This window comes from Phyllobates terribilis, unplaced genomic scaffold (genome assembly GCF_046119375.1).
Source record: "Phyllobates terribilis strain yellow unplaced genomic scaffold, ASM4611937v1 Scaffold_11__3_contigs__length_659146591, whole genome shotgun sequence".
NCBI classification, from domain to species: Eukaryota; Metazoa; Chordata; class Amphibia; order Anura; family Dendrobatidae; genus Phyllobates; species Phyllobates terribilis.
In genome coordinates, this window is record NW_027362771.1 from 571,756,942 (window position 1) to 571,774,534 (window position 17,593).

The 17,593-nt window shown below is 41.6% G+C and overlaps 8 non-coding genes across 8 annotated transcripts; all 8 read right to left on the minus strand.

The window, feature by feature from the left end:
• Positions 1–295: 295 nt before the first annotated feature.
• On the minus strand, positions 296–368 carry TRNAM-CAU (transfer RNA methionine (anticodon CAU)). The gene has a single exon. It is a non-coding gene; the product is annotated as a tRNA-Met (tRNA).
• Positions 369–2,000: 1,632 nt separating this feature from the next.
• On the minus strand, positions 2,001–2,073 carry TRNAM-CAU (transfer RNA methionine (anticodon CAU)). The gene has a single exon. It is a non-coding gene; the product is annotated as a tRNA-Met (tRNA).
• A 3,336-nt stretch (positions 2,074–5,409) lies between these two features.
• On the minus strand, positions 5,410–5,482 carry TRNAM-CAU (transfer RNA methionine (anticodon CAU)). Its single transcript has one exon. It is a non-coding gene; the product is annotated as a tRNA-Met (tRNA).
• A 1,631-nt stretch (positions 5,483–7,113) lies between these two features.
• Positions 7,114–7,186, minus strand: TRNAM-CAU (transfer RNA methionine (anticodon CAU)). Its single transcript has one exon. It is a non-coding gene; the product is annotated as a tRNA-Met (tRNA).
• Positions 7,187–8,817: 1,631 nt separating this feature from the next.
• On the minus strand, positions 8,818–8,890 carry TRNAM-CAU (transfer RNA methionine (anticodon CAU)). Its single transcript has one exon. It is a non-coding gene; the product is annotated as a tRNA-Met (tRNA).
• A 3,336-nt stretch (positions 8,891–12,226) lies between these two features.
• Positions 12,227–12,299, minus strand: TRNAM-CAU (transfer RNA methionine (anticodon CAU)). The gene has a single exon. It is a non-coding gene; the product is annotated as a tRNA-Met (tRNA).
• A 3,334-nt stretch (positions 12,300–15,633) lies between these two features.
• TRNAM-CAU (transfer RNA methionine (anticodon CAU)) lies at positions 15,634–15,706 on the minus strand. Its single transcript has one exon. It is a non-coding gene; the product is annotated as a tRNA-Met (tRNA).
• A 1,631-nt stretch (positions 15,707–17,337) lies between these two features.
• TRNAM-CAU (transfer RNA methionine (anticodon CAU)) lies at positions 17,338–17,410 on the minus strand. The gene has a single exon. It is a non-coding gene; the product is annotated as a tRNA-Met (tRNA).
• Positions 17,411–17,593: the final 183 nt, after the last annotated feature.

Sequence of the window (17,593 nt, forward strand, 5' to 3'; positions counted from 1 at the left end):
ACGCGTGTTTTTTAGTCAAACGTATTTCAAGTAGGATTTGTTTTTTTCAGGCAAAAATGCTGAACGCCCGCGTTTTGGCACTTCATTCTGACCCTTCACACAAGATTCAATTTGGATTCGTAGCTCAACTCATTCTCAACCACCCCTTTTTACACTAAAGTGTCAAGGGACTCAACAATTCATGGGTCCGGTAAGTTATTTGGATTCCCATTTCCTTTCTAATGGAAAAAGTTGTAGAATTGAATGGAAAAGTTCTAAGTTGGTGACAAAATCTCTCGAGAAAAGGAGGGAACAGTGCCCCGTGTGAGGCTCGAACTCACGACCTTCAGATTATGAGACTGACGCGCTACCTACTGCGCTAACGAGGCAAGCTGTACCTGCAGATCTGCAGAAGTTTATTGTGCATAGCAGAAAACTTTTTTTTTTCATAATGTCACTGAGACATTAGTGCATCTTTTCCCATATGGTCTAGCGGTTAGGATTCCTGGCTCTCACCCAGGTGGCCTGGGTTCGACTCCCGGTATGGGAATGCATCTTTATCTTAGCTACTGCCACCATTCAAAGACTGACACGTGTTTTTCAATCAAAAATGTTTCTGGTAGATTTTCACTTTGCAACAAAAATACTTAACATTGGCGATGCATTATGACTTTTGCAAAAGATTTCCTTTTGTTTCATAGCTTAAGCCTTTTTCAACTACACAGTTTTACACAAAAGTGTCAAGGGACTCAACAAGCCATGTGTCCTGTCTGTCATTAGGGCTCCCATGTTCTTTCTAATCGGAAACAGTTTAGAACTGAATTGGAAAGTTCAGAGTTAGTGACAAAATCTCTTGAGAAAAGGAGGATGCCACGTGTGAGCAAAAAACTCATGATCTTCAAATTATTCAACTGACGTGCCAAAAACCTTGACCATGTAGCATGTTTCAGCTCTTGTAATGTTGATGTTTTGTATTCAAAGCAAAACACTCTTTTTTTTTTTTTTTTTTTTTTTTTTTTTACACCTGTCTTGCTGTTTACTGTACTGCTTACACCATGTGGAGAAAGACTTAGTTAGTATTCCTGGTTGACTGGTTCGATTCCTGCTATGGGAGAGACTTTTTTTTGGGGACTAGTGTCCACATTCCAAAGCCAACACGTGCCTTGCAGACAGAATCAGTTTAGGTTGGAACTGCTCTTTGCAGCCAAAAATGCAGACCACCAGTTTTTTTGGATATTTATTTGCACAAAAGCTTATTTGATGTCATATCTCAAACCATTCATATCTCTCACTTTTAATTCCTGGGTGTTAAGGGACTCAACAAGCCTTTATCCCTGTTTGTCATTGGAGCTCCCCTTCCATCAATTGGTGATGTTTTGCTACTGAATGGAAAAGAGCTGTGACTCTCTAGCCAAGATGGTGGAAAAATCAGTTAAGGAAACACGGTACCAGTGCCCCATGTGAGAATCGAACTCATGACCTTCAGATTACGAGACTGACGCGCTACCTGCTGCGCTAACGAGGCAAAATGCACGTAATAATCTGCGGAAGTTGCTTGTGCAAAGCAGTACACCTCTTTTTTTTCATATTGTAAGTGAGCTGGCAGTACATCTTCTCCCATATGGTCTAGCGGTTAGGATTCCTGGTTTTCACCCAGGCGGCCCGAGTTCGGCTACTGGTATGGGAACACATCCTTTTCTGCACCGCTGCCAACATTCAAAAACTGACGCGTGTTTTTTAGTCAAACGTATTTCAAGTAGGATTTGTTTTTTTCAGGCAAAAATGCTGAACGCCCGCGTTTTGGCACTTCATTCTGACCCTTCACACAAGATTCAATTTGGATTCGTAGCTCAACTCATTCTCAACCACCCCTTTTTACACTAAAGTGTCAAGGGACTCAACAACTCATGGGTCCGGTAAGTTATTTGGATTCCCATTTCCTTTCTAATGGAAAAAGTTGTAGAATTGAATGGAAAAGTTCTAAGTTGGTGACAAAATCTCTCGAGAAAAGGAGGGAACAGTGCCCCGTGTGAGGCTCGAACTCACGACCTTCAGATTATGAGACTGACGCGCTACCTACTGCGCTAACGAGGCAAGCTGTACCTGCAGATCTGCAGAAGTTTATTGTGCATAGCAGAAAACTTTTTTTTTTCATAATGTCACTGAGACATTAGTGCATCTTTTCCCATATGGTCTAGCGGTTAGGATTCCTGGCTCTCACCCAGGTGGCCTGGGTTCGACTCCCGGTATGGGAATGCATCTTTATCTTAGCTACTGCCACCATTCAAAGACTGACACGTGTTTTTCAATCAAAAATGTTTCTGGTAGATTTTCACTTTGCAACAAAAATACTTAACATTGGCGATGCATTATGACTTTTGCAAAAGATTTCCTTTTGTTTCATAGCTTAAGCCTTTTTCAACTACACAGTTTTACACAAAAGTGTCAAGGGACTCAACAAGCCATGTGTCCTGTCTGTCATTAGGGCTCCCATGTTCTTTCTAATCGGAAACAGTTTAGAACTGAATTGGAAAGTTCAGAGTTAGTGACAAAATCTCTTGAGAAAAGGAGGATGCCACGTGTGAGCAAAAAACTCATGATCTTCAAATTATTCAACTGACGTGCCAAAAACCTTGACCATGTAGCATGTTTCAGCTCTTGTAATGTTGATGTTTTGTATTCAAAGCAAAACACTCTTTTTTTTTTTTTTTTTTTTTTTTTTTTTACACCTGTCTTGCTGTTTACTGTACTGCTTACACCATGTGGAGAAAGACTTAGTTAGTATTCCTGGTTGACTGGTTCGATTCCTGCTATGGGAGAGACTTTTTTTTGGGGACTAGTGTCCACATTCCAAAGCCAACACGTGCCTTGCAGACAGAATCAGTTTAGGTTGGAACTGCTCTTTGCAGCCAAAAATGCAGACCACCAGTTTTTTTGGATATTTATTTGCACAAAAGCTTATTTGATGTCATATCTCAAACCATTCATATCTCTCACTTTTAATTCCTGGGTGTTAAGGGACTCAACAAGCCTTTATCCCTGTTTGTCATTGGAGCTCCCCTTCCATCAATTGGTGATGTTTTGCTACTGAATGGAAAAGAGCTGTGACTCTCTAGCCAAGATGGTGGCAAAATCAGTTAAGGAAACACGGTACCAGTGCCCCATGTGAGAATCGAACTCATGACCTTCAGATTACGAGACTGACGCGCTACCTGCTGCGCTAACGAGGCAAAATGCACGTAATAATCTGCGGAAGTTGCTTGTGCAAAGCAGTACACCTCTTTTTTTTCATATTGTAAGTGAGCTGGCAGTACATCTTCTCCCATATGGTCTAGCGGTTAGGATTCCTGGTTTTCACCCAGGCGGCCCGGGTTCGACTACTGGTATGGGAACGCATCCTTTTCTGCACCGCTGCCAACATTCAAAAATTGACGCGTGTTTTTTAGTCAAACGTATTTCAAGTAGGATTTGTTTTTTTCAGGCAAAAATGCTGAACGCCCGCGTTTTGGCACTTCATTCTGACCCTTCACACAAGATTCAATTTGGATTCGTAGCTCAACTCATTCTCAACCACCCCTTTTTACACTAAAGTGTCAAGGGACTCAACAACTCATGGGTCCGGTAAGTTATTTGGATTCCCATTTCCTTTCTAATGGAAAAAGTTGTAGAATTGAATGGAAAAGTTCTAAGTTGGTGACAAAATCTCTCGAGAAAAGGAGGGAACAGTGCCCCGTGTGAGGCTCGAATTCACGACCTTCAGATTATGAGACTGACGCGCTACCTACTGCGCTAACGAGGCAAGCTGTACCTGCAGATCTGCAGAAGTTTATTGTGCATAGCAGAAAACTTTTTTTTTTCATAATGTCACTGAGACATTAGTGCATCTTTTCCCATATGGTCTAGCGGTTAGGATTCCTGGCTCTCACCCAGGTGGCCTGGGTTCGACTCCCGGTATGGGAATGCATCTTTATCTTAGCTACTGCCACCATTCAAAGACTGACACGTGTTTTTCAATCAAAAATGTTTCTGGTAGATTTTCACTTTGCAACAAAAATACTTAACATTGGCGATACATTATGACTTTTGCAAAAGATTTCCTTTTGTTTCATAGCTTAAGCCTTTTTCAACTACACAGTTTTACACAAAAGTGTCAAGGGACTCAACAAGCCATGTGTCCTGTCTGTCATTAGGGCTCCCATGTTCTTTCTAATCGGAAACAGTTTAGAACTGAATTGGAAAGTTCAGAGTTAGTGACAAAATCTCTTGAGAAAAGGAGGATGCCACGTGTGAGCAAAAAACTCATGATCTTCAAATTATTCAACTGACGTGCCAAAAACCTTGACCATGTAGCGTGTTTCAGCTCTTGTAATGTTGATGTTTTGTATTCAAAGCAAAACACTCTTTTTTTTTATTTTTATTTTTTTTTTTTACACCTGTCTTGCTGTTTACTGTACTGCTTACACCATGTGGAGAAAGACTTAGTTAGTATTCCTGGTTGACTGGTTCGATTCCTGCTATGGGAGAGACTTTTTTTTGGGGACTAGTGTCCACATTCCAAAGCCAACACGTGCCTTGCAGACAGAATCAGTTTAGGTTGGAACTGCTCTTTGCAGCCAAAAATGCAGACCACCAGGTTTTTTGGATATTTATTTGCACAAAAGCTTATTTGATGTCATATCTCAAACCATTCATATCTCTCACTTTTAATTCCTGGGTGTTAAGGGACTCAACAAGCCTTTATCCCTGTTTGTCATTGGAGCTCCCCTTCCATCAATTGGTGATGTTTTGCTACTGAATGGAAAAGAGCTGTGACTCTCTAGCCAAGATGGTGGCAAAATCAGTTAAGGAAACATGGTACCAGTGCCCCATGTGAGAATCGAACTCATGACCTTCAGATTACGAGACTGACGCGCTACCTGCTGCGCTAACGAGGCAAAATGCACGTAATAATCTGCGGAAGTTGCTTGTGCAAAGCAGTACACCTCTTTTTTTTCATATTGTAAGTGAGCTGGCAGTACATCTTCTCCCATATGGTCTAGCGGTTAGGATTCCTGGTTTTCACCCAGGCGGCCCGAGTTCGGCTACTGGTATGGGAACACATCCTTTTCTGCACCGCTGCCAACATTCAAAAACTGACGCGTGTTTTTTAGTCAAACGTATTTCAAGTAGGATTTGTTTTTTTCAGGCAAAAATGCTGAACGCCCGCGTTTTGGCACTTCATTCTGACCCTTCACACAAGATTCAATTTGGATTCGTAGCTCAACTCATTCTCAACCACCCCTTTTTACACTAAAGTGTCAAGGGACTCAACAACTCATGGGTCCGGTAAGTTATTTGGATTCCCATTTCCTTTCTAATGGAAAAAGTTGTAGAATTGAATGGAAAAGTTCTAAGTTGGTGACAAAATCTCTCGAGAAAAGGAGGGAACAGTGCCCCGTGTGAGGCTCGAACTCACGACCTTCAGATTATGAGACTGACGCGCTACCTACTGCGCTAACGAGGCAAGCTGTACCTGCAGATCTGCAGAAGTTTATTGTGCATAGCAGAAAACTTTTTTTTTTCATAATGTCACTGAGACATTAGTGCATCTTTTCCCATATGGTCTAGCGGTTAGGATTCCTGGCTCTCACCCAGGTGGCCTGGGTTCGACTCCCGGTATGGGAATGCATCTTTATCTTAGCTACTGCCACCATTCAAAGACTGACACGTGTTTTTCAATCAAAAATGTTTCTGGTAGATTTTCACTTTGCAACAAAAATACTTAACATTGGCGATGCATTATGACTTTTGCAAAAGATTTCCTTTTGTTTCATAGCTTAAGCCTTTTTCAACTACACAGTTTTACACAAAAGTGTCAAGGGACTCAACAAGCCATGTGTCCTGTCTGTCATTAGGGCTCCCATGTTCTTTCTAATCGGAAACAGTTTAGAACTGAATTGGAAAGTTCAGAGTTAGTGACAAAATCTCTTGAGAAAAGGAGGATGCCACGTGTGAGCAAAAAACTCATGATCTTCAAATTATTCAACTGACGTGCCAAAAACCTTGACCATGTAGCGTGTTTCAGCTCTTGTAATGTTGATGTTTTGTATTCAAAGCAAAACACTCTTTTTTTTTATTTTTATTTTTTTTTTTTACACCTGTCTTGCTGTTTACTGTACTGCTTACACCATGTGGAGAAAGACTTAGTTAGTATTCCTGGTTGACTGGTTCGATTCCTGCTATGGGAGAGACTTTTTTTTGGGGACTAGTGTCCACATTCCAAAGCCAACACGTGCCTTGCAGACAGAATCAGTTTAGGTTGGAACTGCTCTTTGCAGCCAAAAATGCAGACCACCAGGTTTTTTGGATATTTATTTGCACAAAAGCTTATTTGATGTCATATCTCAAACCATTCATATCTCTCACTTTTAATTCCTGGGTGTTAAGGGACTCAACAAGCCTTTATCCCTGTTTGTCATTGGAGCTCCCCTTCCATCAATTGGTGATGTTTTGCTACTGAATGGAAAAGAGCTGTGACTCTCTAGCCAAGATGGTGGCAAAATCAGTTAAGGAAACATGGTACCAGTGCCCCATGTGAGAATCGAACTCATGACCTTCAGATTACGAGACTGACGCGCTACCTGCTGCGCTAACGAGGCAAAATGCACGTAATAATCTGCGGAAGTTGCTTGTGCAAAGCAGTACACCTCTTTTTTTTCATATTGTAAGTGAGCTGGCAGTACATCTTCTCCCATATGGTCTAGCGGTTAGGATTCCTGGTTTTCACCCAGGCGGCCCGAGTTCGGCTACTGGTATGGGAACACATCCTTTTCTGCACCGCTGCCAACATTCAAAAACTGACGCGTGTTTTTTAGTCAAACGTATTTCAAGTAGGATTTGTTTTTTTCAGGCAAAAATGCTGAACGCCCGCGTTTTGGCACTTCATTCTGACCCTTCACACAAGATTCAATTTGGATTCGTAGCTCAACTCATTCTCAACCACCCCTTTTTACACTAAAGTGTCAAGGGACTCAACAACTCATGGGTCCGGTAAGTTATTTGGATTCCCATTTCCTTTCTAATGGAAAAAGTTGTAGAATTGAATGGAAAAGTTCTAAGTTGGTGACAAAATCTCTCGAGAAAAGGAGGGAACAGTGCCCCGTGTGAGGCTCGAACTCACGACCTTCAGATTATGAGACTGACGCGCTACCTACTGCGCTAACGAGGCAAGCTGTACCTGCAGATCTGCAGAAGTTTATTGTGCATAGCAGAAAACTTTTTTTTTTCATAATGTCACTGAGACATTAGTGCATCTTTTCCCATATGGTCTAGCGGTTAGGATTCCTGGCTCTCACCCAGGTGGCCTGGGTTCGACTCCCGGTATGGGAATGCATCTTTATCTTAGCTACTGCCACCATTCAAAGACTGACACGTGTTTTTCAATCAAAAATGTTTCTGGTAGATTTTCACTTTGCAACAAAAATACTTAACATTGGCGATGCATTATGACTTTTGCAAAAGATTTCCTTTTGTTTCATAGCTTAAGCCTTTTTCAACTACACAGTTTTACACAAAAGTGTCAAGGGACTCAACAAGCCATGTGTCCTGTCTGTCATTAGGGCTCCCATGTTCTTTCTAATCGGAAACAGTTTAGAACTGAATTGGAAAGTTCAGAGTTAGTGACAAAATCTCTTGAGAAAAGGAGGATGCCACGTGTGAGCAAAAAACTCATGATCTTCAAATTATTCAACTGACGTGCCAAAAACCTTGACCATGTAGCGTGTTTCAGCTCTTGTAATGTTGATGTTTTGTATTCAAAGCAAAACACTCTTTTTTTTTTTTTTTTTTTTTTTTTTTTACACCTGTCTTGCTGTTTACTGTACTGCTTACACCATGTGGAGAAAGACTTAGTTAGTATTCCTGGTTGACTGGTTCGATTCCTGCTATGGGAGAGACTTTTTTTTGGGGACTAGTGTCCACATTCCAAAGCCAACACGTGCCTTGCAGACAGAATCAGTTTAGGTTGGAACTGCTCTTTGCAGCCAAAAATGCAGACCACCAGGCTTTTTGGATATTTATTTGCACAAAAGCTTATTTGATGTCATATCTCAAACCATTCATATCTCTCACTTTTAATTCCTGGGTGTTAAGGGACTCAACAAGCCTTTATCCCTGTTTGTCATTGGAGCTCCCCTTCCATCAATTGGTGATGTTTTGCTACTGAATGGAAAAGAGCTGTGACTCTCTAGCCAAGATGGTGGCAAAATCAGTTAAGGAAACATGGTACCAGTGCCCCATGTGAGAATCGAACTCATGACCTTCAGATTACGAGACTGACGCGCTACCTGCTGCGCTAACGAGGCAAAATGCACGTAATAATCTGCGGAAGTTGCTTGTGCAAAGCAGTACACCTCTTTTTTTTCATATTGTAAGTGAGCTGGCAGTACATCTTCTCCCATATGGTCTAGCGGTTAGGATTCCTGGTTTTCACCCAGGCGGCCCGAGTTCGACTACTGGTATGGGAACGCATCCTTTTCTGCACCGCTGCCAACATTCAAAAACTGACGCGTGTTTTTTAGTCAAACGTATTTCAAGTAGGATTTGTTTTTTTCAGGCAAAAATGCTGAACGCCCGCGTTTTGGCACTTCATTCTGACCCTTCACACAAGATTCAATTTGGATTCGTAGCTCAACTCATTCTCAACCACCCCTTTTTACACTAAAGTGTCAAGGGACTCAACAATTCATGGGTCCGGTAAGTTATTTGGATTCCCATTTCCTTTCTAATGGAAAAAGTTGTAGAATTGAATGGAAAAGTTCTAAGTTGGTGACAAAATCTCTCGAGAAAAGGAGGGAACAGTGCCCCGTGTGAGGCTCGAACTCACGACCTTCAGATTATGAGACTGACGCGCTACCTACTGCGCTAACGAGGCAAGCTGTACCTGCAGATCTGCAGAAGTTTATTGTGCATAGCAGAAAACTTTTTTTTTTCATAATGTCACTGAGACATTAGTGCATCTTTTCCCATATGGTCTAGCGGTTAGGATTCCTGGCTCTCACCCAGGTGGCCTGGGTTCGACTCCCGGTATGGGAATGCATCTTTATCTTAGCTACTGCCACCATTCAAAGACTGACACGTGTTTTTCAATCAAAAATGTTTCTGGTAGATTTTCACTTTGCAACAAAAATACTTAACATTGGCGATGCATTATGACTTTTGCAAAAGATTTCCTTTTGTTTCATAGCTTAAGCCTTTTTCAACTACACAGTTTTACACAAAAGTGTCAAGGGACTCAACAAGCCATGTGTCCTGTCTGTCATTAGGGCTCCCATGTTCTTTCTAATCGGAAACAGTTTAGAACTGAATTGGAAAGTTCAGAGTTAGTGACAAAATCTCTTGAGAAAAGGAGGATGCCACGTGTGAGCAAAAAACTCATGATCTTCAAATTATTCAACTGACGTGCCAAAAACCTTGACCATGTAGCATGTTTCAGCTCTTGTAATGTTGATGTTTTGTATTCAAAGCAAAACACTCTTTTTTTTTTTTTTTTTTTTTTTTTTTTTACACCTGTCTTGCTGTTTACTGTACTGCTTACACCATGTGGAGAAAGACTTAGTTAGTATTCCTGGTTGACTGGTTCGATTCCTGCTATGGGAGAGACTTTTTTTTGGGGACTAGTGTCCACATTCCAAAGCCAACACGTGCCTTGCAGACAGAATCAGTTTAGGTTGGAACTGCTCTTTGCAGCCAAAAATGCAGACCACCAGTTTTTTTGGATATTTATTTGCACAAAAGCTTATTTGATGTCATATCTCAAACCATTCATATCTCTCACTTTTAATTCCTGGGTGTTAAGGGACTCAACAAGCCTTTATCCCTGTTTGTCATTGGAGCTCCCCTTCCATCAATTGGTGATGTTTTGCTACTGAATGGAAAAGAGCTGTGACTCTCTAGCCAAGATGGTGGAAAAATCAGTTAAGGAAACACGGTACCAGTGCCCCATGTGAGAATCGAACTCATGACCTTCAGATTACGAGACTGACGCGCTACCTGCTGCGCTAACGAGGCAAAATGCACGTAATAATCTGCGGAAGTTGCTTGTGCAAAGCAGTACACCTCTTTTTTTTCATATTGTAAGTGAGCTGGCAGTACATCTTCTCCCATATGGTCTAGCGGTTAGGATTCCTGGTTTTCACCCAGGCGGCCCGAGTTCGGCTACTGGTATGGGAACACATCCTTTTCTGCACCGCTGCCAACATTCAAAAACTGACGCGTGTTTTTTAGTCAAACGTATTTCAAGTAGGATTTGTTTTTTTCAGGCAAAAATGCTGAACGCCCGCGTTTTGGCACTTCATTCTGACCCTTCACACAAGATTCAATTTGGATTCGTAGCTCAACTCATTCTCAACCACCCCTTTTTACACTAAAGTGTCAAGGGACTCAACAACTCATGGGTCCGGTAAGTTATTTGGATTCCCATTTCCTTTCTAATGGAAAAAGTTGTAGAATTGAATGGAAAAGTTCTAAGTTGGTGACAAAATCTCTCGAGAAAAGGAGGGAACAGTGCCCCGTGTGAGGCTCGAATTCACGACCTTCAGATTATGAGACTGACGCGCTACCTACTGCGCTAACGAGGCAAGCTGTACCTGCAGATCTGCAGAAGTTTATTGTGCATAGCAGAAAACTTTTTTTTTTCATAATGTCACTGAGACATTAGTGCATCTTTTCCCATATGGTCTAGCGGTTAGGATTCCTGGCTCTCACCCAGGTGGCCTGGGTTCGACTCCCGGTATGGGAATGCATCTTTATCTTAGCTACTGCCACCATTCAAAGACTGACACGTGTTTTTCAATCAAAAATGTTTCTGGTAGATTTTCACTTTGCAACAAAAATACTTAACATTGGCGATACATTATGACTTTTGCAAAAGATTTCCTTTTGTTTCATAGCTTAAGCCTTTTTCAACTACACAGTTTTACACAAAAGTGTCAAGGGACTCAACAAGCCATGTGTCCTGTCTGTCATTAGGGCTCCCATGTTCTTTCTAATCGGAAACAGTTTAGAACTGAATTGGAAAGTTCAGAGTTAGTGACAAAATCTCTTGAGAAAAGGAGGATGCCACGTGTGAGCAAAAAACTCATGATCTTCAAATTATTCAACTGACGTGCCAAAAACCTTGACCATGTAGCGTGTTTCAGCTCTTGTAATGTTGATGTTTTGTATTCAAAGCAAAACACTCTTTTTTTTTATTTTTATTTTTTTTTTTTACACCTGTCTTGCTGTTTACTGTACTGCTTACACCATGTGGAGAAAGACTTAGTTAGTATTCCTGGTTGACTGGTTCGATTCCTGCTATGGGAGAGACTTTTTTTTGGGGACTAGTGTCCACATTCCAAAGCCAACACGTGCCTTGCAGACAGAATCAGTTTAGGTTGGAACTGCTCTTTGCAGCCAAAAATGCAGACCACCAGGTTTTTTGGATATTTATTTGCACAAAAGCTTATTTGATGTCATATCTCAAACCATTCATATCTCTCACTTTTAATTCCTGGGTGTTAAGGGACTCAACAAGCCTTTATCCCTGTTTGTCATTGGAGCTCCCCTTCCATCAATTGGTGATGTTTTGCTACTGAATGGAAAAGAGCTGTGACTCTCTAGCCAAGATGGTGGCAAAATCAGTTAAGGAAACATGGTACCAGTGCCCCATGTGAGAATCGAACTCATGACCTTCAGATTACGAGACTGACGCGCTACCTGCTGCGCTAACGAGGCAAAATGCACGTAATAATCTGCGGAAGTTGCTTGTGCAAAGCAGTACACCTCTTTTTTTTCATATTGTAAGTGAGCTGGCAGTACATCTTCTCCCATATGGTCTAGCGGTTAGGATTCCTGGTTTTCACCCAGGCGGCCCGAGTTCGGCTACTGGTATGGGAACACATCCTTTTCTGCACCGCTGCCAACATTCAAAAACTGACGCGTGTTTTTTAGTCAAACGTATTTCAAGTAGGATTTGTTTTTTTCAGGCAAAAATGCTGAACGCCCGCGTTTTGGCACTTCATTCTGACCCTTCACACAAGATTCAATTTGGATTCGTAGCTCAACTCATTCTCAACCACCCCTTTTTACACTAAAGTGTCAAGGGACTCAACAACTCATGGGTCCGGTAAGTTATTTGGATTCCCATTTCCTTTCTAATGGAAAAAGTTGTAGAATTGAATGGAAAAGTTCTAAGTTGGTGACAAAATCTCTCGAGAAAAGGAGGGAACAGTGCCCCGTGTGAGGCTCGAACTCACGACCTTCAGATTATGAGACTGACGCGCTACCTACTGCGCTAACGAGGCAAGCTGTACCTGCAGATCTGCAGAAGTTTATTGTGCATAGCAGAAAACTTTTTTTTTTCATAATGTCACTGAGACATTAGTGCATCTTTTCCCATATGGTCTAGCGGTTAGGATTCCTGGCTCTCACCCAGGTGGCCTGGGTTCGACTCCCGGTATGGGAATGCATCTTTATCTTAGCTACTGCCACCATTCAAAGACTGACACGTGTTTTTCAATCAAAAATGTTTCTGGTAGATTTTCACTTTGCAACAAAAATACTTAACATTGGCGATGCATTATGACTTTTGCAAAAGATTTCCTTTTGTTTCATAGCTTAAGCCTTTTTCAACTACACAGTTTTACACAAAAGTGTCAAGGGACTCAACAAGCCATGTGTCCTGTCTGTCATTAGGGCTCCCATGTTCTTTCTAATCGGAAACAGTTTAGAACTGAATTGGAAAGTTCAGAGTTAGTGACAAAATCTCTTGAGAAAAGGAGGATGCCACGTGTGAGCAAAAAACTCATGATCTTCAAATTATTCAACTGACGTGCCAAAAACCTTGACCATGTAGCGTGTTTCAGCTCTTGTAATGTTGATGTTTTGTATTCAAAGCAAAACACTCTTTTTTTTTTTTTTTTTTTTTTTTTTTACACCTGTCTTGCTGTTTACTGTACTGCTTACACCATGTGGAGAAAGACTTAGTTAGTATTCCTGGTTGACTGGTTCGATTCCTGCTATGGGAGAGACTTTTTTTTGGGGACTAGTGTCCACATTCCAAAGCCAACACGTGCCTTGCAGACAGAATCAGTTTAGGTTGGAACTGCTCTTTGCAGCCAAAAATGCAGACCACCAGTTTTTTTGGATATTTATTTGCACAAAAGCTTATTTGATGTCATATCTCAAACCATTCATATCTCTCACTTTTAATTCCTGGGTGTTAAGGGACTCAACAAGCCTTTATCCCTGTTTGTCATTGGAGCTCCCCTTCCATCAATTGGTGATGTTTTGCTACTGAATGGAAAAGAGCTGTGACTCTCTAGCCAAGATGGTGGAAAAATCAGTTAAGGAAACACGGTACCAGTGCCCCATGTGAGAATCGAACTCATGACCTTCAGATTACGAGACTGACGCGCTACCTGCTGCGCTAACGAGGCAAAATGCACGTAATAATCTGCGGAAGTTGCTTGTGCAAAGCAGTACACCTCTTTTTTTTCATATTGTAAGTGAGCTGGCAGTACATCTTCTCCCATATGGTCTAGCGGTTAGGATTCCTGGTTTTCACCCAGGCGGCCCGAGTTCGGCTACTGGTATGGGAACACATCCTTTTCTGCACCGCTGCCAACATTCAAAAACTGACGCGTGTTTTTTAGTCAAACGTATTTCAAGTAGGATTTGTTTTTTTCAGGCAAAAATGCTGAACGCCCGCGTTTTGGCACTTCATTCTGACCCTTCACACAAGATTCAATTTGGATTCGTAGCTCAACTCATTCTCAACCACCCCTTTTTACACTAAAGTGTCAAGGGACTCAACAACTCATGGGTCCGGTAAGTTATTTGGATTCCCATTTCCTTTCTAATGGAAAAAGTTGTAGAATTGAATGGAAAAGTTCTAAGTTGGTGACAAAATCTCTCGAGAAAAGGAGGGAACAGTGCCCCGTGTGAGGCTCGAATTCACGACCTTCAGATTATGAGACTGACGCGCTACCTACTGCGCTAACGAGGCAAGCTGTACCTGCAGATCTGCAGAAGTTTATTGTGCATAGCAGAAAACTTTTTTTTTTCATAATGTCACTGAGACATTAGTGCATCTTTTCCCATATGGTCTAGCGGTTAGGATTCCTGGCTCTCACCCAGGTGGCCTGGGTTCGACTCCCGGTATGGGAATGCATCTTTATCTTAGCTACTGCCACCATTCAAAGACTGACACGTGTTTTTCAATCAAAAATGTTTCTGGTAGATTTTCACTTTGCAACAAAAATACTTAACATTGGCGATACATTATGACTTTTGCAAAAGATTTCCTTTTGTTTCATAGCTTAAGCCTTTTTCAACTACACAGTTTTACACAAAAGTGTCAAGGGACTCAACAAGCCATGTGTCCTGTCTGTCATTAGGGCTCCCATGTTCTTTCTAATCGGAAACAGTTTAGAACTGAATTGGAAAGTTCAGAGTTAGTGACAAAATCTCTTGAGAAAAGGAGGATGCCACGTGTGAGCAAAAAACTCATGATCTTCAAATTATTCAACTGACGTGCCAAAAACCTTGACCATGTAGCGTGTTTCAGCTCTTGTAATGTTGATGTTTTGTATTCAAAGCAAAACACTCTTTTTTTTTATTTTTATTTTTTTTTTTTACACCTGTCTTGCTGTTTACTGTACTGCTTACACCATGTGGAGAAAGACTTAGTTAGTATTCCTGGTTGACTGGTTCGATTCCTGCTATGGGAGAGACTTTTTTTTGGGGACTAGTGTCCACATTCCAAAGCCAACACGTGCCTTGCAGACAGAATCAGTTTAGGTTGGAACTGCTCTTTGCAGCCAAAAATGCAGACCACCAGGTTTTTTGGATATTTATTTGCACAAAAGCTTATTTGATGTCATATCTCAAACCATTCATATCTCTCACTTTTAATTCCTGGGTGTTAAGGGACTCAACAAGCCTTTATCCCTGTTTGTCATTGGAGCTCCCCTTCCATCAATTGGTGATGTTTTGCTACTGAATGGAAAAGAGCTGTGACTCTCTAGCCAAGATGGTGGCAAAATCAGTTAAGGAAACATGGTACCAGTGCCCCATGTGAGAATCGAACTCATGACCTTCAGATTACGAGACTGACGCGCTACCTGCTGCGCTAACGAGGCAAAATGCACGTAATAATCTGCGGAAGTTGCTTGTGCAAAGCAGTACACCTCTTTTTTTTCATATTGTAAGTGAGCTGGCAGTACATCTTCTCCCATATGGTCTAGCGGTTAGGATTCCTGGTTTTCACCCAGGCGGCCCGAGTTCGGCTACTGGTATGGGAACACATCCTTTTCTGCACCGCTGCCAACATTCAAAAACTGACGCGTGTTTTTTAGTCAAACGTATTTCAAGTAGGATTTGTTTTTTTCAGGCAAAAATGCTGAACGCCCGCGTTTTGGCACTTCATTCTGACCCTTCACACAAGATTCAATTTGGATTCGTAGCTCAACTCATTCTCAACCACCCCTTTTTACACTAAAGTGTCAAGGGACTCAACAACTCATGGGTCCGGTAAGTTATTTGGATTCCCATTTCCTTTCTAATGGAAAAAGTTGTAGAATTGAATGGAAAAGTTCTAAGTTGGTGACAAAATCTCTCGAGAAAAGGAGGGAACAGTGCCCCGTGTGAGGCTCGAACTCACGACCTTCAGATTATGAGACTGACGCGCTACCTACTGCGCTAACGAGGCAAGCTGTACCTGCAGATCTGCAGAAGTTTATTGTGCATAGCAGAAAACTTTTTTTTTTCATAATGTCACTGAGACATTAGTGCATCTTTTCCCATATGGTCTAGCGGTTAGGATTCCTGGCTCTCACCCAGGTGGCCTGGGTTCGACTCCCGGTATGGGAATGCATCTTTATCTTAGCTACTGCCACCATTCAAAGACTGACACGTGTTTTTCAATCAAAAATGTTTCTGGTAGATTTTCACTTTGCAACAAAAATACTTAACATTGGCGATGCATTATGACTTTTGCAAAAGATTTCCTTTTGTTTCATAGCTTAAGCCTTTTTCAACTACACAGTTTTACACAAAAGTGTCAAGGGACTCAACAAGCCATGTGTCCTGTCTGTCATTAGGGCTCCCATGTTCTTTCTAATCGGAAACAGTTTAGAACTGAATTGGAAAGTTCAGAGTTAGTGACAAAATCTCTTGAGAAAAGGAGGATGCCACGTGTGAGCAAAAAACTCATGATCTTCAAATTATTCAACTGACGTGCCAAAAACCTTGACCATGTAGCGTGTTTCAGCTCTTGTAATGTTGATGTTTTGTATTCAAAGCAAAACACTCTTTTTTTTTTTTTTTTTTTTTTTTTTTTACACCTGTCTTGCTGTTTACTGTACTGCTTACACCATGTGGAGAAAGACTTAGTTAGTATTCCTGGTTGACTGGTTCGATTCCTGCTATGGGAGAGACTTTTTTTTGGGGACTAGTGTCCACATTCCAAAGCCAACACGTGCCTTGCAGACAGAATCAGTTTAGGTTGGAACTGCTCTTTGCAGCCAAAAATGCAGACCACCAGTTTTTTTGGATATTTATTTGCACAAAAGCTTATTTGATGTCATATCTCAAACCATTCATATCTCTCACTTTTAATTCCTGGGTGTTAAGGGACTCAACAAGCCTTTATCCCTGTTTGTCATTGGAGCTCCCCTTCCATCAATTGGTGATGTTTTGCTACTGAATGGAAAAGAGCTGTGACTCTCTAGCCAAGATGGTGGAAAAATCAGTTAAGGAAACACGGTACCAGTGCCCCATGTGAGAATCGAACTCATGACCTTCAGATTACGAGACTGACGCGCTACCTGCTGCGCTAACGAGGCAAAATGCACGTAATAATCTGCGGAAGTTGCTTGTGCAAAGCAGTACACCTCTTTTTTTTCATATTGTAAGTGAGCTGGCAGTACATCTTCTCCCATATGGTCTAGCGGTTAGGATTCCTGGTTTTCACCCAGGTGGCCCGGGTTCGACTACTGGTATGGGAACGCATCCTTTTCTGCACCGCTGCCAACATTCAAAAACTGACGCGTGTTTTTTAGTCAAACGTATTTCAAGTAGGATTTGTTTTTTTCAGGCAAAAATGCTGAACGCCCGCGTTTTGGCACTTCATTCTGACCCTTCACACAAGATTCAATTTGGATTCGTAGCTCAACTCATTCTCAACCACCCCTTTTTACACTAAAGTGTCAAGGGACTCAACAACTCATGGGTCCGGTAAGTTATTTGGATTCCCATTTCCTTTCTAATGGAAAAAGTTGTAGAATTGAATGGAAAAGTTCTAAGTTGGTGACAAAATCTCTCGAGAAAAGGAGGGAACAGTGCCCCGTGTGAGGCTCGAACTCACGACCTTCAGATTATGAGACTGACGCGCTACCTACTGCGCTAACGAGGCAAGCTGTACCTGCAGATCTGCAGAAGTTTATTGTGCATAGCAGAAAACTTTTTTTTTTCATAATGTCACTGAGACATTAGTGCATCTTTTCCCATATGGTCTAGCGGTTAGGATTCCTGGCTCTCACCCAGGTGGCCTGGGTTCGACTCCCGGTATGGGAATGCATCTTTATCTTAGCTACTG